This window comes from Hyla sarda, chromosome 2 (genome assembly GCF_029499605.1).
Source record: "Hyla sarda isolate aHylSar1 chromosome 2, aHylSar1.hap1, whole genome shotgun sequence".
NCBI lineage: Eukaryota > Metazoa > Chordata > Amphibia > Anura > Hylidae > Hyla > Hyla sarda.
Window position 1 is genome coordinate 492,084,474 of NC_079190.1, and position 26,155 is coordinate 492,110,628.

Consider the following 26,155-nt stretch of genomic DNA (forward strand, 5'->3'; position numbering starts at 1 on the left):
AAAACTGCCCCCATTAATGAGCTGTAGGTATCTGGCAGTAAGTATTCAGTTTCCCTACAGTGCCCCCACAGGAGAAATAAGGTATTACATGTCTGTCATTGATAACAATAGGTTGTCTGTTGGCTCTCTGGGCACGCTGGGAGTTGTAGTTTTGCAACAGCTGGAGTTTCATAGTTTCAAGACTACTGCTCTAGAGAATATATAGTCCCAATGCCTTATATTCAGGGAAAGCTCTCCAAAAGATCACCTGTGGTGGCCCAGTACAGGAGTTGCACCCCTGTACCCTTGCTGCCCTGTCAGGCGGACTCTATTCAGTGACCCCTGGGCCCCTCTGTACCTATGTCCCGTGAATAGTGTTAATTGCCTATGATAATGAATGTAAAGTGTTTATAGTGTTATGTACCTTCAAATACTGTTGTCATGTGTTGTAACCATGGAAGGTACCAGTGACCATGTGACCTACAGGGTGACCTATGGGACCCCTCCAGAGTCTCCCCCATATAAACCCTGGGTGGAGCTAGTTCAGTCTCTTAGTCCAAGTCTTTGCTGAGTACAATGAGGTCAAGTCCCGAGAGAGTGTCTGGTGTCCTGAGGAGGCCTGAAGCCGACCACACAGCCAGGCATCCAAAAGTCCACTACCCCACAGGGGAACGTCAAAACCTGGTAAGCTACAAACAGGGTAAAGTCTGTCTAGTCAGTCCCAGTCAAGTCAGTCAAGATAAATCTGTGTCTAGTCAGCGTGGTCCTGCAGCAAATTGTCCAAGTCCACTACAAGTCCCAGCGAGCCCTGAGGTCTCTGAAGTCATTGGTCACCACCTTGAGTCTGGCAAAACTGTTAAGACTGTTACACCTGTCTAACCTCAGTAAAGCTGCCGTTGTTCCGTAACTTGGCATCGGAGACATTAATGCCCCCGTGCCTAGCCCAGGATCCAGCAGTATACCTTCGGGTGGTATTGAGGATAAACCACGCCCTGGTGTCACAAACACAAGGGGCTAATGACATCTGCCCCTAGGGTAATTCCATCTGCCCTCATCACACCCTCACCACACACCTTTTTAAGAAAACCACCTTTAACCAGAGCACATTTTCAGTTCCTCATTTCTAAGGCCACCCGAGTAGACCCCCCCCCCCCCCCCATTTTTTTTGTCTAATTGCGGGTGGACATCTCAAAGAGGTCTCACTATATGCATACTAGAGACCAAGCAGGGATGAGCTGGGAGAGCAGGGGCCATGACTTGTCTTATACAGACAAATAACACGAGGTTAGGAGCTATTCTGGTCTTCAATCTTTATCTGCAAGATTGAAATAGTAAAAAATAGAGGATGTGCCGGAGAGGTCGCATCCTGTCATCTGCGCTCTGGACACGGTGCGGTGGAGATAACGCTGTATTGTTTTCTTATCACTTCCCCCACATAAACACATGCAAGATACATTTAGCTTCTCCCTGTAAGAAGAAGAACCCGGCCTTGTCTGGGCTCCAAAGGGTTAAATGCAAACCATGTGAGAACCCACAAGAGGACATGCAATGTCACAAAAAAAATAATAATAATGTATGCAGTCAGTCCTTAGTAGGGAACAACATTTTTGGTTGTGCCCTACCCTTCCATGTGACCTCCACTGTGGTGGCCCGGCATGAGCTGTACCAGCTGCTAATCTGAGACTAGTCAGGTGGCTGAAGTATTAAAAGGTTTGCTGGACAATGAAGTGTGTATTTCAGGTGCTGAAGGTCTAGGTGACTATGTGTTCCATATTGCATGTGCGTCTTTATAGACTGCCTGCATTCTATAGCATGCAAAGGGTCAATAATTCTTTTCATGTACATTTGAACCAGAATCTAGTCAAACATTGGACTCCTAGCCAATCAGTGTGGAGCTTGTCCCATCTCCACCTACTAGCCTGGGAGAAGAGGGGGAACTTAAAGGGGTACTCTGCTGCCCCAGCGTTCGGAACATTTTGTTCCAAACGCTTGGAACGAGTGGCGGGGGGGTTGTGACATCATGACCATGCCCCTCATGACATCACACCACGCCCCCTCAATGCAAGTCTATGAGAGAGGGCGTGGTGACCGCCATGCCCCCTCTCTAAAAAACTTGCATTGAAGGGGTATGGCATGATGTCATGAGGGGCTTGGCCGTGACATCATGACCCCTGCCGCCTGCACTCAACATCCTAAATGAATGCCAGGTGCAGCACAGAGATCGTGGGGGGTCCTAGCTGAGGGACCCCCGCAATCAGACAACTTATCGTCTATCCTTAAGATGTCTAGGGGCAGAGTACCCCTTTAGTCTTTCTAGTTCAATTCTTCAGTAATAAGCACATGCGTGCAGAGGGTCAACAATTTCATTTTGCACTGCCTTTTCATGTTCAGTTGAACCAGAATCTAGTCACTAGTCACTCCTAGCCAATGAGTGCAGGAGCTTGTCCCATCTCCACCTCCTAGCCTGGAAGAAGAGGTGGAACTTAATCTTTCTAGTTCAGTTCTTCAGTCTGGAGCACATGTCAGTCCCTAAGTTCCTGACACATTTCTGTTTTCCTGAGGGAACTCAAAATCGTTGTGCCTAGGTATAGCTAATGGATATAGAGAGCAAATACGACCCATGCATCAGGCGCTGTTCCAATTTCCAAGATAGAATAATCGTAGCCAAAGCAATGTGGCGGTTAAAGTGCCAGCACGCACTATGTTTATTAAGTAAGAACCAATGACGTGTTTCGAAGGTGGAACCCTCCTTCCTCAGATTGGCATCAATTGGCGATGCCAATCTAAGGAAGGAGGGTTCCACCTCCGAAACGCGTCATTGGTTCTTACTTAATAAACATAGTGTCTGCTGGCACTTTAACCGCCACATTGCTTTGGCTACGATTATTCTATCTTGGAAATTGGAACAGTGTCTGATGTATAGGTCCTATTTGCTCTCTATATCCACTTCATTGAACAGGATTGGGTTCCCCAACCCTGTGACCCAATAGGCTTTGCAGTTCATTCCGATCAAGCTTCCAACTGTACCCCTATCCAGGGGTGATAAGCACATTTTATCCACCATAAGGTGAGCGGCCAACCGAAAGGCTGGTGCCTTGTTCCACCTCTTATTCCACCCTGTGTCTTGGGTAATACATGAGGCACGGTCCCTCTTTTTTCTCTTTTAATACAAATAGGTATAGCTAATGTCAGGCATACCTTCTAAGGTTAGGCTCAATTGTCACTAGTCCTGTCTTCGGTAAGGTCAATCCCGATGCAATGCAAGGTAAAGCTGTACAAGGACCTTGCTGTCTTCACACTAAATATTTTCTATAGATCTCTGGTCAGACCAGTATCAACCTGTTAAAGGGGTACTTCACTGGAAAACATGTTTTGTTTTTTAATCAACTGACCACAGTGCTCTCTGCTGACACCTCTGTCCATGTCCAGGAACTGTCCAGAGCAGGACAGGTTTGCTATGGGGATTTGCTCCTACTCTGGATAGTTCCTGAAATAGACAGAGATGTCAGCAGAGAGCACTGTGGTCAGACAGAAAAGAAATTCAAAAAGGAAAGAACTTCCTGTGGAGCATACAGCAGCTGATAAATACTGGAAGGATTAAGATTTTTAAATAGAACTAATTTACAAATCTGTTATAGGGCGCATTCACATCAGGTTTTAGCTATACGGGGACAGGATCCATTTGGGGGAAGTGAAAACCGTCGTTATCCCAGCCGGACCCGGCCCCCTTCTCATTCATTTGAATGAGCCGACCGGAGTCAAACAGTGACTCTGGTCGGCTAATTTTTTGCCCCATATCCGGTTTTCTGACCGGACTGAAAACCGCAGTATACCACGGTTTTCAGTACAGTCAGAAAACCAGATACGGGGCAAAAATGAGCCGACCAGAGTCACTTTTTGACTCCGGTCGGCTCATTCATATGAATGAGATGGGGGCCAGGTCTTGCTGGGATACGGGAGCGCCGGATTTCACTCTCCCCCGCCAGATCCGGTCCCTGTATAACTAAATCGTGGTGTGAATGCACCCTAACTTTCTGGCAAATAGTTTTCCACCGGAGTACCCCTTTAAGTCAGGATAACTTTTCCTGGATATGCTTCACAGAGTATTGTGTTATAGTGCTTCATCTCCCAGTTCTCTCCACACCCCTTCAAATTAAATGTGTCAATGTTTTTTAGTTTTACAAATGACATTTACATATGTAGATGATAAATCATGTCCTTTTTTTTCTTATTTTTTATTTAATCTTATAGGTATTTTTATTTTATTTAATTCATAAAACTATTCCTGGGAGCAGCCATATTAGAGACACACACTCCCTTCCTTTATTTCCTGTATAGACAGTAAAGCAAGATGTGTGCACTTTACAGCAGCAGAAATGAATAAGAGTCATGTGACTGAGAAATGTCCTAGATAGAGATGAGCAAACTTTGGAATAATTTGGATTGCTCTGAATTTTACTCATATGAATATAATTTAATTTTATTTTTAACACTTTTGGCAAATTTGTTTCTGAGCAGGGACTCCTGTCTTTGACAGAAGGCAGTGATACTCTAATGATGAGATGAATCTGTCATTTTGTCCCAGTCTATACAGCAAAGCTGATAAGTGAGTAAAGTGCAAATATCATCTTTTTGTGTTTGCACTACTCATCAGTGTGATAATGACAATATTTTAAGTTTATTTATTTATTTTTTTTTTATGTGGAAACATTTTAAAGGGATATCCCGGGATTTTTGGTTCTTTGAATGTAATACAGGGGCAGCAAAGTTAGTCTTGTTACTAATATACTTCACTTACCTATGTTTGGTGGCTGGTATTGAAATTCTTTGTTTTTCATTTTCTGCAGCCTACATAATGAGTGTTGTCTCGGACCTTTCCCAGCTTGCTCTGCAGCCCAAGACAATACATCACAAGTCAGGTGCTGAAAGGGGGCTTGTCTGCTTTGTCTATTGTGTATGAAGCCGGCTCCCTGATGACTTTACATGTGTGTGCATTCATCATCACATAGATTCACAGCTTGTGTGTCAGGTTGAGCTGTGCTGCAATGGAGAGGGGGGGGGGGGTGACTGATGTGTGGGAGGGTAATAAGCCCCCTACCACCTTGAAGTAAAGGATCCTGGGGATTGTAGTCTGAGGGAGGCCACAGAAACAGGAAGTATCCGGTTCTTAAAAACAAGTCAGCATTGTGATGGGAGACACAGGACACGGTCATTTACCACCAACACAAGCAAAGATCCTTGGTAAACATGTCCATTACTGTATGGCACTTTATTACTAAAGTCACCTTATATTGGAGAACCCCTTTAACTCCCTACTCTGATCTGAGGTCTTGATAGTTGTTTTTCAGGCATAGTTTATTGATGACCTATCCACAGGTCATCATTAACTCATCATGGGGGTCCGATGCCTGGCTACCCCACTGATCGGCTATTTGCCAGTACCATGGACAGGCAAACACAGAAACGTAGAGCTGGAAGCAGACGTCGCCATACATTGTGTAGTGGCTGTGATGAGTTACTGCAGCTCAGTATTCATTAACTTCAGTTAGGCTGCATTCACACCACGATCTGACCTTCCGATGCACAGATACGATTTCGGAAGCTCAAATCGCCTAAAATGTAATCAGTGCATGGATAGGTATGGACAGATATGGAGCCATTAACTATTATGGGGCTGCGGACCCGATCGTAGTGAGCTAGTGACTACGATCTGGTCATTTTCTCAGGGGATCCGATTTTTGTCGTCTGCCACGATTTTCAGTCCGAGTCAAAAATCAGATCCCCTGAGAAAATGACCAGATCGTAGTCACTAGCTCACTACGATCGGGTCCGAAGCCCCATAATAGTTAATGGCTCCATATCTGTCCGTACCTATCCATGCACAGATACAATTTCAGGCGATTTGAGCTTCTGAAATCGAATCAGTGCATCGGAAGGTCAGATCATGGTGTGAATGCAGCCTTAGAGTTGCAGTAACCCAGCTTGGCCACTACAAGACGTACAAGGAAAGATCCATTAGAATTGTGCTGGAAATTCTAGTATTTACTAGGGCAGACATGTCAGGAATGGTAACAACTCTTAGTAAAGTGTATTTTCCAGTGTTCCCATAGTGGCCAGCTATTATCTCGTCCATGTAGTCAGTCGGTATTGCCTCTGATCAGATTCATTGCGTCACTGAAGTTTTCATTACACGATCACATCAAAGTAAAGAGTCCAAGAGACAGAACAAAGAACAACTTGGCAGCCGGGGATCTCGACGGGATCGGAAAACACAGGAAGGACTATTATGCTTCACGCTAGCATGCTGACATCTGACGTAATGCAATCAATACAGATCGGCCCCATTAGCATCAGCCCCAGGATTCAGACTACAATTCAGTCAGACTTGTCTTGTTTAGGCTATGTTCACATTGTGTATGCAGTTTATGTGTAATGTATATGATGTGAAAGCATCTCGAATTATATTTAATGCAAATAATATAGCAAAGCCGAATAACCAATTGTATCCATAACTCAGGATCAGTACAGGATAAGTAATGTAATGTATGTACACAGTGATCTCACCAGCAGAATAGTGAGTACAGCTCTGGAGTATAATACAGGATATAACTCAGGATCAGTACAGGATAAGTAATGTAATGTATGTACACAGTGACCTCACCAGCAGAATAGTGAGTACAGCTCTGGAGTATAATACAGGATATAACTCAGGATCAGTACAGGATACGTAATGTAATATATGTACACAGTGACCTCACCAGCAGAATAGTGAGTACAGCTCTGGAGTATAATACAGGATATAACTCAGGATCAGTACAGGATAAGTAATGTAATGTATGTACACAGTGACCTCACCAGCAGAATAGTGAGTGCAGTTCTGGAGTATAATACAGGATATAACTCAGGATCAGTACAGGATACGTAATGTAATATATGTACACAGTGACCTCACCAGCAGAATAGTGAGTACAGCTCTGGGGTATAATACAGGATATAACTCAGGATCAGTACAGGATAAGTAATGTAATGTATGTACACAGTGACCCCACCAGCGGAATAGTGAGTACAGCTCTGCAGTATAATACAGGATATAACTCAGGATCAGTACAGGATAAGTAATGTAATGTATGTACACAGTGACCTCACCAGCAGAATAGTGAGTACAGCTCTGGAGTATAATACAGGATATAACTCAGGATCAGTTCAGGATAAGTAATGTAATGTATGTACACAGTGACCTCACCAGCAGAATAGTGAGTACAGCTCTGGAGTATAATACAGGATATAACTCAGGATCAGTTCAGGATAAGTAATGTAATGTATGTACACAGTGACCTCACCAGCAGAATAGTGAGTACAGCTCTGGAATATAATACAGGATATAACTCAGGATCAGTACAGGATAAGTAATGTAGTGTATGTACACAGTGACCTCATCAGCAGAATAGTGAGTACAGCTCTGGAGTATAATACAGGATATAACTCAGGATCAGTACAGGATAAGTAATGTAGTGTATGTACACAGTGACCTCACCAGCAGAATAGTGAGTACAGCTCTGGAGTATAATACAGGATATAATCAGGATCAGTACAGGATAAGTAATGTAATGTATGTACACAGTGACCTCACCAGCAGAATAGTGAGTACAGCTCTGGAGAGAGGTTGGGTGTGTCTGAGCTCCTGTGACTTCCAGAGACTTCCAGTGAAGCAGCGTTTTCATCCGCCCCTACCCAGGTGTGTGGCAGGCGCCTGGGTAGGTTTTTCCTGCTATGGACCCCAGAATTCCATCATCCACTCCCCGTTTATGGCCGGCTGGGAGTGTGAGGGAGCATGCGACGGCCAGTAGCCAGGATGGGGTGAGGCGTTCAGCCAGGACCCACAACATCCCCCCCCCTCCCCCATCCCCTGCTGGAAGCTGCAAAGCTTCCAGCAAAAGTGTCTCCAGGCAAAGGAGTGCAGGAAAGGCTAAGGTGTCTGGTTCCTCTGAACCCCAGCAATGGGGAGTAAAGGGGCCCAGAGAATCCCTGGCTACCTTCGGATCCAGAATCCAGGCTAAGATGGCGGAATATGAGCAACTCGGCAAACAGCTCAGAGGCCTGAGGGAAGAGCTGAAGCTTGTGTCTTACCAGGCAGATACAGCAGCCAAGACCAAGAGAGCAGCATTCACTGCAAAGGTGAGATCATTAAAGAAAGAGGTGGAGGATCTGGTGCAGCTGAGGTCGGACATTGTGGCTGGAGCTGGATTCCTCGGTGAGAAGCTGATCAATAAGGAAAGGTTCTCCAACATGCGTGCCTCCAGAGGTTCAGAAAAACTGCATGATGACTTCCAGAGCGAGGAGGAGGAGATGGAGGTAGGTGATGGAGGTGAGGAGGGCAATGTGAGTGGGGGGGATATGGACATGGGTTCTGTTGGTGCCACCAATGTTGCCCCTGACCCCCCACTTACCCTGAGTGAGGACTACATAATGGCAGCTCAGGTGGCCTTACCTCCCTCCAGCGAGGATGAGGACGGTGATGGCAGTGACTGTGGTGAAGGCAGCGGCTTGGCGGATGGGGGTCTCCTGCGGGCGATTGTGATGCAGGAGTCCCCCACCCGTCTGGAAAATTTTTCTTTTGGAGAAGATCTGGGCCCAGAGGAGAAGAGGAGGAATAAAAAAAAGGGCAAGAAGAGGAAAAAAACTGAAGGGCAGATAAAGTTTGTGTTTTCTCCCCTCCAGCAGTCTGGGCTGGCTGAGAAGTCAGTTCAGGGTGCTGGGTCCCCCAATCTGCCAGACCCCGTTTCTGTAGTGGAACGGGGCCAGCATGGGGGATACAGTAGTGCACCCAAAATGTCCGCGGGTGCTATAGAAAATAAAGGGCACCCTCCTGTGAGGGGGGAGGGTGTCCAGGCACCAGAAAATGGCGGCAGTTTCTCCCGTTCAGGGGGCGGTCCCCGGGTTGAAGTGAGCGGTACAAGTCCTGGCGCTGCAGGGCACTCCCCTGTGAGGGGGGGGAGTGTCCGGGCACCGGACCTTGGTGGTTCAGGGGGCGGTCCCCTATGTGCGGTTGGTACCGTTTCTGGCGCTGCGGGGCACTCACCTGTAAAGGGGGAGGTTCCCTGCACGTCAGCTGCAGTAGGCGGGGCAGGAGTGCGTCCGGAGGGACAGCTCCTGCCAAAATCCATGACTTCGTCTGAGGGGGCGGGGCCATCCATATCAGAGGCGGAGCCTGTGTCTGCACCCCAGAAGACTGGAAATGCAACCTTAGTCCTGAAACCGGCGACCCTTATACATAATGCAATAGACCCAGCCAGCCCAGCCTGTAATATACAGAGTGTAAGCAAGAGTGAAAGTGAGAGCAAAAATGTGTGGAAAAATGGTCCAGAGTGTGAGTTATGGTAGTGCGCATGGGAGGAGTTGTAGTAGCAGTGTGGATGAGGGGTGTGCAAGTGGGGTGCAAGAGAGGGGTGCAAGGGGAGTGCAAGAGAGGGGTGCAAGGGGAGTGCAAGAGAGGGGTACAAGTGGAGTGCAAGAGAGGGGTGCAAGTGGAGTGCAAGAGAGGGGTGCAAGTGGAGTGCAAGAGAGGGGTGCAAGTGGAGTGCAAGAGAGGGGTACAAGTGGAGTGCAAGAGAGGGGTACAAGTGGAGTGCAAGAGAGGGGTACAAGTGGAGTGCAAGAGAGGGGTGTAAGTGGAGTGCAAGAGAGGGGTGCAAGTGGAATGCAGGTGAGGAGTGGTAGTGGAATGCCAGAGAGAGGTTTGACTGACACCTCAGCTAAGAACAAGGGTCCTGGTTTGGGATCTGGGTCAGGTCCTGGTTCGACTGCCCCCCCGGTAGTGGCTGCTTCTCCCAGAAGCTATGCCAGCGTCACTGCCGGGGGATCAGGTGAATCCCCATCTCCATCTGGCTCTGGGGGTCACTTGCAACAGCGCCTCCTGGAGGCTCTACGTAGGGGAGACAGGTCAATCCATGTAGAGGGGAGGGGTGAGGTTGACCTGTCTTTTTGGATAGAAAGACACGGCTTAGGCGCCTTCCGAGAACAAAACGGGGAGGTGGTCTGGTCCCTCCCGACATCCGGGCAGGAAAGTGGCCGTAGGAATGTGGTCCGTTTAGTGTGGAGGGGCGAAGATGCATGTCCGCCTCGGGGTAAGGTGGTTGAGCTCCTCCTCCGGATGGAATTCAGGGCAAGTGACATCTTTGCCCTGATCCACCCCTACGGTACTTCCGAATTTGACATCAGCTTCGTTCGGCCGGAGGGTTTGGAACTCTTCTGGTCGAACTATGAGGTGGTGAAGAGTGAGCCCGGCTGGCGGGATTTCGCCGTAAAGGCGATATCCCGTCAGAATCTGGCCAAGAAAGTGACCGTATTGACACGTAACGAGTCACTATCTTGCTATGACATCATGACCTGGCTCAGCCGATATGGGGATGTGACGGACATGCCAAAAAAGAACTATGACGAACATGGGATCTGGTCTGGGGCCTGGACGTTTTCCGTCAAACTGAAGCGTTCGGGGAGCACTGTTGCCCACATCCCATCAGCTGCTTTTCTTGGGAGAGACAGAATCCAAGTTTTCTACCAGGGGCAGCCCAAGGTCTGTCACAGATGTGGCAGCCCCACCCACTTTAGCGCAGCTTGTACCGTGCAGGTCTGTGCACTGTGCGGTGGGGTAGGTCATCTTGCCGCATCCTGTAGGCAGATCCGGTGTCATCTGTGTGGTGTCTTAGGACACCCTTTCAGCCGTTGTCCTAGCGCTTTTGCTCGGGCAACTGTCACCTTGGCTGGGGAGAGCAGTAATGTTGCCTCAGCTGGGGAGGGCACGAGTGCGGGTGAAGGTGCAACAGGGTCAGTGAAGAGGAAAAGTCCCGCCAAGCTGAGGCGGGAGGCTAATCGCAGAAGGAGCAGGGAACTGGAGAGTTCCCATGTGGCAGGGGTAGCTTCTGACCCTGCTCCAGAGGTTAGTCCTGAAACTGCTGAGGCCCTGGAGGAAAATGTGCTGGAGGAGGAAGCGAGGAGAATCTGTGGAGAAGAGGGCAGCAAGGCCGATCTTTCCGATTCCTCCCACTTTGAAAGTGTGGATGAGGAGGGTGAAGAGCGGCCAAAAAAGAAGGGCAATAAAAGGGGAAAGAAGAGGTCGGAGCCCTCTAGTCCCCGTGCTACGGACCAGGTCCCAAGCGGAAGCCTACCTGCCCCCCCTCTGATTGATCTGTCTAACCGGTTCTCTGTCCTTGATGACATCTCCTCCCCCTCTTTGGAGGGGGTGGTCGAGGATGGGGTACCTGAAGTGGGGGAGCCTCCGGGGGGAACTGGGCCCTGTCCTGATGGGGCAATTTCCTCAGGGGATGGGGCCAAACCAGAGCCAGACGGAGATGGGGATTCAAAAATGGACCAATCAGAGTCTAAAAAAAGGCTAAAAGAGAAAGAAGCCTCCTCATCTGGGGATGAGGGGGTAAAGAAAAGACAGAAATGAGGGGGTTAGGGCCGTCTAACTCAATCACCCATGATGGCGGCACTCACCCCATTGACGCTGGCATCTATTAACTGTGCCAGTATAAAGTCTGATACGGCTAGATTCGCAGCCTTTGATTTTCTCGGCCGTGTTGAAGCCGATATTTTGTATCTGCAGGAGACCAGGTTGTCAGATCTAGCCTCCCTGGTAAAAGCCAGGAGAGAGTGGAGGCGCGGGCCCTCCCACTGGTCTCTTGCGGCTGAGCCGTATAGTGGGGTGGCGGTCCTTTTTACCGCTCCGGTTGAATGCAGACGGGTTATTGAGTTAGAAATGGGGAGGTGCCTGATCTTAGATGTCCTCATGAAGGGACAGGAGCTCCGGCTCATTAACATCTACGCCCCACAAACCAAGTGGGGCCGCAAAGATCTCTTTATGAGGATCAAGCCCTTCCTTTTTACTAGCCGGCAAGTGATCTTTGGAGGGGACTTCAATACTGTCACAAAGTCCCAAGATAGGAGAGGTTCCAATGGTCCGCTGGCTTACGATAGCATAGCTCTCAATAATATAGTTAGGGAAGCTCGCCTAGAGGACGCCCACATCCGGAGCCCCTCAGGCCACGCGGGTTTCACCTATCATCGAGGTAGCTGCAGGTCTAGGATAGACAGGTTTTATTTAAAGGAGGAAGCCGTCTCTTCCGCAGTGTCCGTGGTTGAGGTGGAGTTCTCCGATCACTGTATGATTTTGTTTTCCTTGAATGTTTCAGAGACCCCCCGGATGGGTAAAGGTTATTGGAAGCTGAATTCGTCCCTCCTGGAGGAAGCGGAGATAAGACAGTCCTTTGAGGATTTTCTTCAGAGTCAGGTACCTTTACTGGACCTTTGTAGTAGTAAGTCAGAGTGGTGGGAGATATTCAAGAAGCGGGTTGCGGGGTTCTTCCGCCAGCTCTCGAGCCTCAGGTCCCTGAACAGGTATCGCTTGTATCAGGGTCTGAGGAGGAAACTCGAGCTTCTCGTCTCGACTGGAGGTAGCCGGGAGGATATCTCCAGAGTGAAGTCCTTGTTGATGAGGTGTCAGTATGATAGGCACACATCTTTGGTTTTTGAGAGGGATTTTGGGAAGTACCGCTCGCCCGACCCTTACAGAAACTGCAAGATGTCAGTGAGTAGTAAAATCATCTCAGGACTGATTGATAGTACGGGATCTCTGAATCGGTCCAGATCAGGGATCCTGGAGGTCGTCAGATCCTTCTACTTGCACCTCTTGGGGAGGAAGGATCTAGATCGGGACAAGATGTCGGCTTTCCTGGCTGAAACCATTCCTGAGCCAGGGGTAGACCCCTCTCTTGGCGTTTTGGCAGAAGAGATTAAGGAAGAGGAAGTGAGACTGGCGATCGAGGGGCTTGCCCCCAAGAAGTCGCCAGGTCCGGATGGCTTAACATCCGAGTGGTACAAGACCTTTAAGGAGTCTTTAGCTCCCCTCTTGACTGTGGTATTCAATGAGTGTCTCTCCTCGGGCACTCTGCCTAGGTCAATGAGGAGGTCAGCCCTGATTCTTCTCTCAAAGGGTAAAGATCCTAGCCGGATTGAGAATTGGAGGCCCATAGCTCTTCTCAATACGGACAGGAAGCTTCTGGCCAAGATACTGTTTAATCGGTTGGTGGAGTTTGCACCCCGACTCCTTTCGGGGGCCCAGCACTGCTCTGTTCCAGGCCGAAGCACGTTAAGTGCTGTCCTCAGTGTCAGGGAGGCAGTGGAGCGGAGCAGTGCAGGTCTCTGGAAGGGGTACTTACTGTCCTTGGATCAGGCAAAAGCATTTGATCGGGTGAACCATGACTACCTCTGGTCCGTCCTTCTAAGATATGGCTTACCGAGTACTTTTGTTAATTGGCTCAAGATCTTGTATGCAGGGGCAGAGAGTTTCCCGCTGGTGAATGGTTGGTCTGGCCGCTCTTTTGAGGTTGGGTCCGGAGTCCGTCAGGGTTGTCCTTTGAGCCCGCTGTTATACGTGTTCGCAATCGATCCCTTCGTCCGGAGGGTAGATTGTGGACCGTTGGCGGGAGTCGGGATGAGTCTGGCGGAGCCGGATGTCGCCCAGAGAGTGGTGGCGTATGCTGATGATGTCACCATTTTCGTCTCCTCGAGGGGGGAGGTCGATGTGGTGATGTCAGAGGTGGACCGCTACTCGGAGGCTTCCGGGTCTAAGATCAACCGGGATAAGTGTGAAAGTCTCTGGCTGGGAGGGGGGGATCCCACGTTTGATCTCCCGGACACCCTTCCGGGGCCCCAAGAATCAGCAAAAGTTTTGGGCATCACATTCGGCCAGGATGATTATCCCACCAAAAACTGGGATGGTAAGCTCCAGGATGCCACTCAGAAGGTGAACCAGTGGAAGGGTTGGTCTATGATCCTCAGGGAAAGGGTACACCTGATCAAATCGTACCTGCTCCCCTTGTTTATCTACCTGGGCAGCGTATGTATCTTGCCAGAGGCTTACTACACTAGGATCTACAGCCTGTTTTTCCAACTGTTATGGGGGAACAGGATGAACCTAGTCAAGAGGGAGGTTACGTACCGCACGAGGAGACTAGGGGGTTTATCTATGGTAAACCCTGTGGTGTTCTTAACAAACACCTTCTTGAAAGCCAACATCTCAAACCTCTGGTCAGAGAGGGCTTTTTCGTGGGTACTCTCCTGCAGGGAATGGTTTCGGCCTTTCTTCCAGGAATGGGAGACAGGAGGGCAAGTGAAGGACCTCCGTACGCCCCATGGATATCTTCCGGCTTATGCTACCCCGACTCTGAAGGCGATACGTCGGTGGGGTCTGGGAGTGTGGGAGATCAGGACCCAGTCAAGGCAGTTCCTTGACAAACGGGTTCTGTTGACCCACTTCCAGAAGCCTCTGGCGCTCAGGGACTGCCCAGGTCAGGATCTGAGGGTGGGGTTGTTTCTTTTAAACATGAAAAGGATCCCCCAGAAGTTTTGGGACTTGGCCTGGCGCTGCTTTCAGGGGAAGCTATATGTGAGGGACAATTTGAAGTGTAGGAGATCTGATGACCGGGACTGTCCCCGAGAAGAGTGTGTGGACACGCTGGAAAGCATGGACCATTTCCTCCTTCATTGTCCCTTTAATATAGGGGTTTACAACAGGGTGGGCACTTCCATTGGCTGGAGTCAACTTGCCGGCCTTACCTACCCGGAGTGGGCTTATGGGGCATTCAGGAACCTGGGTGGTCGAGACCGGGGCACTTTATTCTTAGTTAGCTTAGTGATTAGGTACCACACGTGGAACGCACGGTGTTTAGTGTCTACGCAGCGTAAAGTCCTCTCCGAGGTGGAGGTCTGTAGGAATATCACCGGTGACCTCGGGAAGATCAGGTCTTTGGAGTATGGCAGTCTTGGTACCAGTAGGGCTTCTCTCCTATGGAGAGGGTTTTCTTTTGATGTGCCCTAGGTACTAGACCTTCTGGGTAGAGTACCCTTGTTTTGGTTAGGGACAGTGATGTAAGGGGACAGGGTTAGGGTGATAGTAGGGTCAGTTTCTATTTTAGGGATAATGGTAGGGTGAGAGGTAGGGAGGTGTTAGGGAAAGTATGTAAATTTTTGTATGTATCAGGATTGCCATCCTTCTTCCTGGTGGTGGGCTAATGCATGTGTACCATAGCTTTTTGTTTTGTTTTCCGATGTTTAGGTTATGAAGGGCTTACAGGCACCGAACTTGGGCCTAGTGTGGGTTATATTGTTTATGTATGTTATAAAGTTGGTTATGGTTAAGTTGGTTGGGAGGAGTTCTAGGTTGGGTGGGTGTATTTGGTGGGTGGTGGTTTTCTTTTGGTGGACCTGGCATCGGTCAGTCGTGGCTGGACATTGAGAACTGTGGACTCTGACCCATGAACAGAAGGGCGGGTGGTGTGGGTGAAGGGATAGTTTAGAGTAGGATGTTTTATTGTATATTTAGGTGTGTTTCCTGTATAATAATAGGTGTGTATATAGTGTATATAGTTTATATGTATAAATTGTGTACATTACATGTAATTATTATAAAAATATATATATATAATTTTTTTTTTTTTTTTTTTTTTATCTTGATTTGTGAATTATATATTGTTTATATTGTGTTTATAGTAGAGATAGATATGGCAGTCAAACCAGATGTTATTTTTGTAGTAATTTTTGTATCCAGTTGTGGTTTAGGTCTTGTGGGATAACGTAGAAAACTAATGTATATATGTGTGTGTGGAAGGGAAAAAAAAAAAAAAAGTGTGTGTGTGTGTGTGTATATATATATATATATAAAATTTGGTGTGCAGTGGGAGTGTTTTCGGTTTGTAATATGTGATTTTTCCCAAGTTTGGGTGTTTTTTGAGTTGTAGATTAATTTATCTTTATGCCTTTGTAAAGTTATGGATCTGTGATGCATGTGTGTGGCATAGTATTATTATTATTATTATTATTATTAGTGTTATTATAAAAAAAAAAAAAAAAAAAATTATAAAAAAAAAAATAGTTTACAAAAAAAAAAATACAAAAATAAAAAATAAAACATAAAAAAAAAGGGGTGGTGGTGTGTAGTGGGAGTGCTTGTTGTGTTTTCTGTGTGTTTGTGTTTTTCCCAAGTATGGGTGTTTTTGAGTTACAGCTAAATAGTGCTATTTTTATGTTTCTTTTTTGGTTATGTAAGTTGAGTATGCATGTGAGTGTGTTGTTAGATATTTGGTTATGTAAGGTGTGTTTTTCTTTTTGTTAGGAAAACTGGGCTGGCCGGTTAGGCAGGATTTATGTTCTTTTATTTTAAATGTAAAGTTTTGGTTTATGTTATTTCATGTTGCTGTTTTCAGTTATGGCCAAGTTGTGCTGGTTTTGTGTTTTTGTTATGATTTATATTTTTCTAATAAAAGATCTACAGGATATAATCAGGATCAGTACAGGATAAGTAATGTAATGTATGTACACAGTGACCTCACCCTCAGAATAGTGAGTAGAGCTCTGGAATATAATACAGGATATAACTCAGGATCAGTACAGGATAAGTAATGTAATGTATGTACACAGTGACTCCACCAGCAGAATAGTGAGTACAGCTCTGGAGTATAATACAGGATATATCTCAAGATCAGTACAGGATAAGTAATGTAATGTATGTACACAGTGACCTCACCAGCAGAATAGTGAGTACAGCTCTGGAGTATAATACAGGATATAACTCAGGATCAGTACAGGATAAGTAATGTAATGTATGTACACAGTGACCTCACCAGCAGAATAGTGAGTGCAGCTCTCGAGTATAATACAGGATATATCTCAAGATCAGTACAGGATAAGTAATGTAATGTATGTACACAGTGACCTCACCAGCAGAATAGTGAGTGCAGCTCTCGAGTATAATACAGGATATTTCTCAAGATCAGTACAGGATAAGTAATGTAACTTTTTAAAATGCAGACATTCATCTTATAGGGTAAATATTATTCTCCCATTTTGGCCAATAAGTATCTGGGCGCTGAAACCCCCACTATCACTAAAATCAATGAGCATGCCCTTTAACACTGAACATGCTGTATGTAGACGTAGAGAGTCTCATATACTTTCTATAACTCTATATGTGACACGTTTGTCTTTCTGAGCTACTTTGCTGCCCTACTAATCTCCTCCAAGACAATAGTAATCGGATTTTCATCCATACAAGCTCATGTTCTATGTTCACCTATAAAGTGACATTCTTATAAAAGACGCATTTTGTTATATACTGTATGTTCTATAGAAGTCTACAGGACCCAGCGTACACTAGAGGGCGCCACACTCACTTGTAATTACTGACGTCTCTATATCGTGTTTATTAAACAGAAGTCTTCAAGACGACTGGGCGCAAACTTGAAACAAAAAAGGTCACCTGCTCGGTGGCAGAAAGTTCTAATAAACTCTGAACATCTTTCAGTTCTTCTCGCTTTTTATGATACTTTTTATTTTTTTATTTTACTGCCAGACGGTAATTAAAAGGAGATTTCTTTAATCCAACGTCTAACAAGACGCAGAAGCGGGGGGAGTCAGTCGCCCAGCAGATGCCCCCCACCCGTCTTTATCAAAGATTCCTCTCCCATATTGCACCAAGCTGTTTTGCATTTCGGTCCTTTTTCTCGTGGAAGATGGAAGAATCTTCTGGAGTTTTTTTGCATTATTGTGTCTTATGGCAGCCGGTTCTCCGTATGATCACATCTGTGGAACATCCCCCCCAGCTCAGCCTTCCAAAATTCTTCTTCTAAATGTGTGGATCCAAGCCCTATCCTCAGTGAACTTCTGCTGGAGATATGGAGAAAGCCCACCAAGTGCGTCAATCACATGTCACCCGTACCCCGCTGCTCGCCGGATCATCAATCCTCGGGGCCTCTCGCAGGACTGGTCATGTCAGATCGCAATATTATTTTGCCTATATAAAAATATTACCAGTCACTGAGTGTAAATAACTGGAGATTAAATCAGCTATTCTCAGGATTACAGTAGAATTAAAAAATTTGGCGTGTACGGTGGTGATCCCAATAGGCACGGATTACCACTCATAGTTATAATCCTTTTTCATTAAAGGGGTACTCCACTGGAAAACATTTTCTTTTAAATCAACTGGTGCCAGAAAGATAAAACTGATTTGTCAATTACTTCTATTAAAAAGAAAAAAAAAATATCCTTCCAGTACTTATCAGCTGCTGTATACTACAGAGGAAGTTCTTTTCTTTTTTAAATTTCCTTTCTGTTTGACTACAGTGCTCTCTGCTGACACCTCTGTCCAGTTGAGGAACTGTCCAAAGCAGGAGCATTTAATTTTATATCAACTGGTGCCAGAAAATTCAACAGATTTGTAAATTACTTCTATAAAAAAAAAAAAAAATTAATCCTTCCAGTACTTATCAGCTGCTGTATACTACAGAGGAAGTTCTTTTCTTTTTACATTTCCTTTCTGTCTGACTACAGTGCTCTCTGCTGATACCTCTGTCCATTTGAGGAACTGTCCAAAGCAGGTGCAAATCCCCATAGCAAACCTCTCTTGCTCTGGACAGTTCCTGACACGGACAGAGGTGTCAGCAGAGAGCACTGTGGTCAGACGGAAAAGAAATTCAAAAAGAAAAAAAAACTTCCTGTGGCGTATACAGCAGCTGATAATTGCGGGAAGGATTAAGATTTTTTAAATAGAAGTCATCTAGAAATTTTTTTAACTTTCTGGCACCAGTTGATTTAAAGAAATAAAAAAAATCCAATTAGAGTACCCCTTTTAGATGCTAAAATACCCGGAGGTCGCATTATTAACCCTTAGGGAAAGAAGATTCTCAAATGTCTTCTAAAATTTCTGTTGTCTTTAAAAACCACACGTTTCGGGGACTTATATTCCCTTCCTCACATTAAAGGAGTACTTTGCTGCTAGACATCTTTTCCCCTATCGAAAGGATAGGGGATAAGATGTCTGATTTCGGGGGTCCCGCTGCTGGGGCCCCCCCGTGATCTCCGGTGGAATCCGGCATCCTAAACAAATGCTGCAGTGGTCGTGACATCGCGACTATGCAGTGGTCGTGACATCGCGACTATGCCCCATGGTGGCGTCACGACACACCCCCTCCATTCATGTCAATGGGAGGGGGCGTGTCTACCGACAAGCCCCCTCCCATAGACATGAATGGAGGGGACATGGCGTGACGTCACAAGGGGGCGTGGCCGTGACATCCCCATCACGGCCTCTGGCTCTGAACATTCTGAACAAAATGTTCAGAATGCTGGAGCACCGGAGTACCCCTATAAACAGACAAGGTTCCTTGTCCGATCGGCACTCCTTTGCTGTAGGCAGCCTGTAGCAATGGAGCGCCGACAACACTGATCAGTGCTGTTCTATGGCACAGCATTGATCAGTGTTTGCCATTGTCAGATTACATGTAATAGTTCCTTATGGGGACTAAAAAATATTGAATTAAATGTAAAAGAAAAATGAGTTCCTAAATGTAGAAAAAAGGTTGGAGACCACTGCTTTAAAGGGTTTAGACATTCCTTATTAGGGGGGGGGGGGGGGCTTTCTTTTACAAGCTCTATCTATTAGCCAGAAAGCAAAGGTGCTGCAAAGACCATCTTTCCCTCTGGAGGACTTCACATGTCGAAATTGAACACTTGCTGCCAGGTTCCATTGTAGATTACAACTGGTCGCTGGGGGTTTAAGCAGCAGGAATCCCTGTTTTTCTCTTTATTGGGGGAGATTTATCAAAACCTGTGCAAAGGAAAAGTTGCCCAGTTGCCCATAGCAACCAATCAGATCGCTTCTTTCTTTTTGCAGAGGCCTTGTTAACAATGAAAGAAGCGATCTGATTGGTTGCTATGGGCAACTGAACTACTTTTCCTCTGGACAGGTTTTGATAAATCTCCCCATTGTCCCTATACTAAAAAGTCAAAAAATTGGCCAACGTGATCGAATCAATACATTTCTGAAGCAAAAAATGTGAAAATGTAACTCCAGCCATCCGAGAGCCTTTGTATCTATTACGAGTCCAAAACCAACAAGGTGCGCGCCGAAAGCAAAATATTCAACATAATCTAAACACGGAGGTTAAAATATCTAGTGGACATGTAAAAATAGCCGCTGCCACACACCCATCCATCCACTGCCCGGCCCAGGATCGCTTGTCCTCCTAAACCCCTGCTTTCTCCATTTATAACACAGCATGTGACACAAACGTTTAAAGAGAAATATCTCCTTAAAGGGGTACTCCGGTGGAAAACATTTTTTTTAAATCAACTGGTGCCAGAAAGTTAAACAGATTTGTAAATGACTTCTATTAAAAAATGTTTACCCTTCCAGTACTTTTTAGCAGCTGTATGCTACAGAGGAAATTGTTTTCTTTTTGGATTTCTTTTTTGTCTTGTCCGCAGTGCTCTCTGCTGACACCTCTGTCCATGTCAGGAACTGTCCAGAGCAGGAGAAAATCCCCATGCTGCTCTGGACAGTTCCTCACATGGGCATCATGTGTCAGCAGAGAGCACTGTGGACAAGACAAAAAAGAAATTCAAAAAGGAAACAATTTCCTCTGTAGCATACAGCTGCTAAAAATTGCTGGAAGGATTAAGATTTTTTAATAGAAGTAATTTACAAATCTGTTTAACTTTCTGGCACCAGTTGAATTAAAAAAAAATGTTTTCCACTGGAGTACCCCTTTAAATCAAATTTTACAGAGATACATCTTGATATAACAATAAAAGAGGATAAAATGCCCTATCACTGGTCTAAAATGACCAGAACCATGGTTGCGTTTGAGTTGGACCTTTGCGTTTGTGCAAAGGTCCATATTTAAAGGGGTACTCCGGTGAAAAACTTTTTTTTTTTTTTTTAAATCAACTGGTGCCAGAAAGTTAAACAGATTTGTAAATGACTTCTATTAAAAAAAATCTTAATCCTTCCTGTACTTATTAGCTGCTGAATACTGCAGTGGAAATTCTTTTCCGTTTGAAACACAAAGCTGTCTGCTGACATCTCTGTCCATTTTAGGAACTGTCCAGAGTAAAAGGAAATCCCCATAGCAAACATATGCTGTTCTGGACAGTTTCTAAAATGGACAGAGATGTCAGCAGAGAGCACCGTGCTCATGATGCCAGCAGACAGCTCTGTGTTTCAAAAAGAAAATAATTTCCGCTGTAGTATTGAGCGGCTAATAAGTACAGGAAGGATTAAGATTTTTTTTTATAGAAGTAATTTATAAATCTGTTTAACTTTCTGGCACCAGTTGATTTAAAAAAAAAAAAAAAAAAGTTTTTCACCGGAGTACCCCTTCAAAATTAACTTCCAGAATTCTGTTGCCCCTAGTGGTAGGTGGGGGAATTGCCGATGTTGTTACATCGACGACATTCATTCAGGTTGTTTCTTTATTATCCTATCCATTCACCTTAAACTTATGTACAAAGGTGAACTGGGGATGAATCCAACCAGATGACATCTGTAAGGAATCTGGATCATCTCCCCGTCTACTCCATGTGCTCAGCTACAACATAGGACATTTGGCTTTATATGTAGTTGGCTCTAAAGTTTGTGTGTGAGATTAGACTCCATCTGAAAAGCAAATGTTTTATAGAGGCACTGCATACAGCATAGTTGCAATAGGGCCCTGGATGGTCCAGGTCCCACTACAGGGTAAGGCTACAAGGGTCCAGAGGGAGAAGCAGTCGTGGGCTCTCCCATACTTGAATATTAGGGGGATGAGGCATAAAGCAGCATCAGCCCAGGGCTCCATTGTTGGAGTTGATATGGGGCCTTCTCTGCATTATGATCTTTTTCCAACTACATTGCCATTGTAATCAAGGTGACATTGCATCTTTATATTCCCATAAACAGAGGTGATCTCCTGCTGGGGCTTCAGGAGAATGGGAAAGCTGGGTGGCAAGCAGTTAGCGTGCCACGCAGCTTTCCCAGTCTCCTTAAGAGCTCTAATATCGCTGCTTTACCAGACAGATATTCACTTCAGGAGACTGAGAAAGCTGGGGAGGTACTGTAAGCCTTGTGCTTTGTATGGCATGCCACCCAGCTTGCCCAGTCTTCAGAAAAGCTCCAATATGGCTGCTTTACCAGACAGATTTTCTCTTATTTACTAAGTACCTAGCGTGACCCAGTCTTCTTGTCATATTGGAGCTTTTCAGGAGACTGTAAAAGCAGGGTGGGGTGCTGTACACAGTGCAAGGCTCACAGTCCTTTACCCTCCTGAAAAGCTCAAATATGGCAGGAAGACCATACAATGTTGGGTACTCTGCTAGTAAATATTTAAATAGTAATAATAAAATAATGAATGAATAATAATAATAATAATAATAATAATAATAATAATAATAATAATACCGTATATACTCGAGTATAAGCCGCACCGAATATAAGCCGAGGCCCCTAATTTCACCCCAAAAACCCAGGAAAAGTTATTGACTCGACTATAAGCCTAGGGTGGGAAATACATCATCCCCCCATGTCATCATCCAGACCCCCGTCATCATCCCCCCCTTCATCATCATCGCCTGTCAATCCCTTAATCAGTGGTCTTCAACCTGCGGACCTCCAGATGTTGCAAAACTACAACTCCCAGCCATCGGCTGTACAGGCATGCTGGGAGTTGTAGTTTTGAAACCTCTGGAGGTCCGCAGGTTGAAGACCACTGCGGCCTTAGTCATCATCCAGCCCCCCCCCCCCCCCCTTTTGTTTTGTACTCACCACCCCTTGGCGGGACGTTAGGGTGAGCTGGTCCGGACTATCTATGCTACAGGGACCGTCCGGTGGGGATGGTTAGTCGTTGCGGGCTGTACATTTTCACCGGGGGGGGGGGGGGGGGGGGGGGGGGCCTCTTCTCCGTGCTTCGGGCCCGGACTAGTGATGTTGCCTTGATGACGACGCAAAGGGACGTTGCGCATGAACGTCGCTGTGCGTTGTTGTCAAGGCAACATCACTACTCCGGGGCCGGGCCTTAAGCGCGGAGAAGAGGCCCCCCCAGTGAAAATGGACAGCCCGCAACGACTAACCATCCCCACCGGACGGTCCCTGCAGCATAGATGGCCCGGACCAGCTCACCCTAATGTCCCACCGAGGGGAGGTGAGTACAATACAAAAGGGGGGAGGGGCTGGATGATGACGAAGGCCGCAGTGGTCTTCAACCTGCGGACCTACAGAGGTTTCAAAACTACAACACCCAGCATGCCCAGACAGCCGATGGCTGTCCGGGCTTGCTAGGAGTTGTAGTTTTGCAACATCTGGAGGTCCACAGGTTGAAGACCCCTGATGAAGGGATTGACAGGCGGAGAGTTCACTCGAGTATAAGCTGAGGGGGGCGTTTTCAGCACGAAAAATCGTGCTGAAAAACTCGGCTTATACTCGAGTATATACGGTAATAATAATAATAATAATAATAATAATAATGATAATAATAATAATGATAATAATATTGCAGCCCTAACATGTAATGTAATATAATATAATAATTTCTATGAATGTAAATATAACTAAATCCACAAAAAATGCGTAAACTAGGAAAAAGCGATATGGACATTACTGCCCAAAGTACCTTATAACATAAAGTTCATAAGGTCATAGGAACAATAGAGTAGCCCAGGGAAATGATAAATTACACCCCAATATATATATGTAAGTATTTGCCTGTATATACTGATCCCTGCCCTACACATGGTCGGCCGTACAGAGTAATACTACCTCAGCTCAGGGTTAGATCAGATCCAGATGTTCAACAAGTGCTTAGATTGTACTGCTGAGCACCGTGACCCAATCCTATTATTCAGCCATCCTTAAGAAACACGTGAGAGCGCAGGCCGCAGACACATGGCGTAAAACATCCACAGAGCCTGGAAAAACACTGTGGAATAAAAAGGGGCTGTTATAGGAAAAGAGGCGTTCATAGAACCAACTAAATAAGCAGCGGCTCTTGTTCTGGTGGAATAGGTTTATTTAATGAACTACATGGACGGTCCATTTAAGAAGCCATATGTAATGCTACTTGTCTCCACTAGTGGTCACTGCAGAGTCAATGAGCTGCAAACTTGGAAACTTTTCCTGCACAATAAGACTTTATGCTGAAGGTCCTAGCACTGTTCCAATTCAATTATCTCATATCTATCTATCTATCTATCTCATATCTATCTATCTATCTATCTATCTATCTTATATCTCTCTATCTATCTATCTATCTATCTATCGCATATCTATCTATCTTCTATCTATCTATCTATCTATCTCATACCTATCTATCTATCTATCTCATATCTGTCTATCTATCTATCTATCTATCTCTTATCTATCTATCTCATATCTATCTATCAATCTCTTATCTATCTATCTCATATCTATCTATCTATCTATCTATCTCATATCTATCTATCTATCTATCTCATATCTATCTATCTACCTCTCTATCTATCTATCTCATTTCTATCTATCTATCTCATATCTATCTATTTCATATCTATCTATCTCATATCTATATATCTCATATCTATCTATCTATCTATCTCATATCTATCTATCTCATATCTATCTCATATCTATCTATCTATCTATCTCATATCTATCTATTTCATATCTATCTATCTCTATCTCTCATATCTATCTATCTATCTATCTATCTCACATCTATCTCATATCTATCTAACTCATATCTATCTCATATCTATATCTCTCATATCTATCTATCTCATATCTATCTATCTCATATCTATCTATCTATCTCATATCTATCTATCTCATATCTATCTATCTATCTATCTCATATCTATCTATTTCATATCTATCTATCTCATATCTATCTATCTATCTCATATCTATCTATCTCTCTATGGTCACATAATTGAAGTCGCCATCTTTTCGTGGCCTAATCTAGCGTTAGATATTTTATGACCGGAGTTTCTCACACTCATTTGTGACTATATTTTTCCCAGTGAATAGGAAAGAAGAAGACGTAGCATTATATAAGAGTTTCCTGGATATTCCTCAGAATATGGTAATAGAGATAAAGCCTGCGCTCCTCATCTGATCGGCATCTTCTGGAGGAGTCTCTGCCAGGAGAACATTGTGCCTAAGAGCCATAGTATCACAATAAGGCCGATCCAATCTAAATTCATATACTTGGCCAGACAGCAATATTAAAATTCCTTTTTTTCTGTTCCTTCTCCAGTGATGGTCGCCTGTGGTATGATAGCGAGATCTACGGAGTTTATTGCCTTCATGTAGCCTTGGGGTGGGACCATATGTTTTACATTTCGGAGGACTGACATCTCCATCCATCTACATAGGTACAATACACACTTCCTATAGACTGCTAAAATTAACCCCTTTAGCACTTTCATGAAGGCCTCAGAGTGCGTGTAAAAATTAGGGATATATGATAGATGAATTGATAGAAAGATATGAGATACATGGATAGATAGATAGATATGAGATAGATAGATAGATAGATAGATAGATATGATGATACAAACAAGAAATAAGTTGGCCAGCACTATTGATTCCAAACTATTATACGGACCTGGCTTACAGGTGCAGGCTGCTGGGCTAAATATACAGCAACAGGAGAATACAGCAGCACACTGCTAGCACAAATATATATATATATATATATATATATATATATATAAAACATGAGTATATAGATACAACATAAGAAGCTATTCAGCTATGGTGCAGTAATTAAATAGTGAGATACTTAGCTTGAAAATTGGCGGCCAAATAGCTTGAACCATCCCACCACGATAAGGTGATCTCATTGGGACGGACCATACACTATGAACATGCCTCTGTGTGAATAGATCAGCAGGCATTGCAAGATCTGGAACATATCTATATATTTGTGCTAGCAGTGTGCTGCTGTATTCTCCTGCTGCTGTATATTTAGCCCAGCAGCCTGCACCTGTAAGCCAGGTCCATATAATAGTTTGGAATCAATAGTGCTGGCCAACTTATTTCTTGTTTGTATTACACATATGGGGGAGTGGCTGCCTCCATGTTGGTTCTTGCACCCCACCCACCTCTATTAGGTGTATATAAGGTGATTTGGATGTTCCAGATCTTGCAATGCCTGCTGATCTATTCACACAGAGGCATATTCATAGTGTAGGGTCCGTCCCAATGAGATCACCTTATCGTGGTGGGACGGTTCAAGCTATTTGGCCCCCAAATTGCAACCTAAGTATCTCACTATTTCATTACTGCACCATAGCTGAATAGCTTCTCATGTTGTATCTATATACTCAT

At 45.2% G+C, this 26,155-nt stretch overlaps 2 protein-coding genes across 3 annotated transcripts in view; one reads left to right on the forward strand and one right to left on the reverse strand.

Annotated features, from left to right (window-relative positions):
• The window catches only part of ERG (ETS transcription factor ERG), a 414,806-nt gene that overhangs the window by 106,153 nt on the left and 282,498 nt on the right, over positions 1–26,155 (reverse strand). The window lies entirely within an intron of this gene.
• The window catches only part of LOC130357159 (fatty acyl-CoA hydrolase precursor, medium chain-like), a 70,870-nt gene continuing 45,170 nt past the window's right edge, over positions 456–26,155 (forward strand). Inside the window, exon 1 of one of the 2 annotated variants that reach the window (XM_056559641.1) lies at positions 456–663. The gene's annotated coding sequence lies outside the window, so the exon portion shown is untranslated. Of the gene's footprint in view, positions 664–25,081; positions 25,198–26,155 lie in introns of those variants that run through there. The other variant, XM_056559642.1, reaches the window with a different exon arrangement.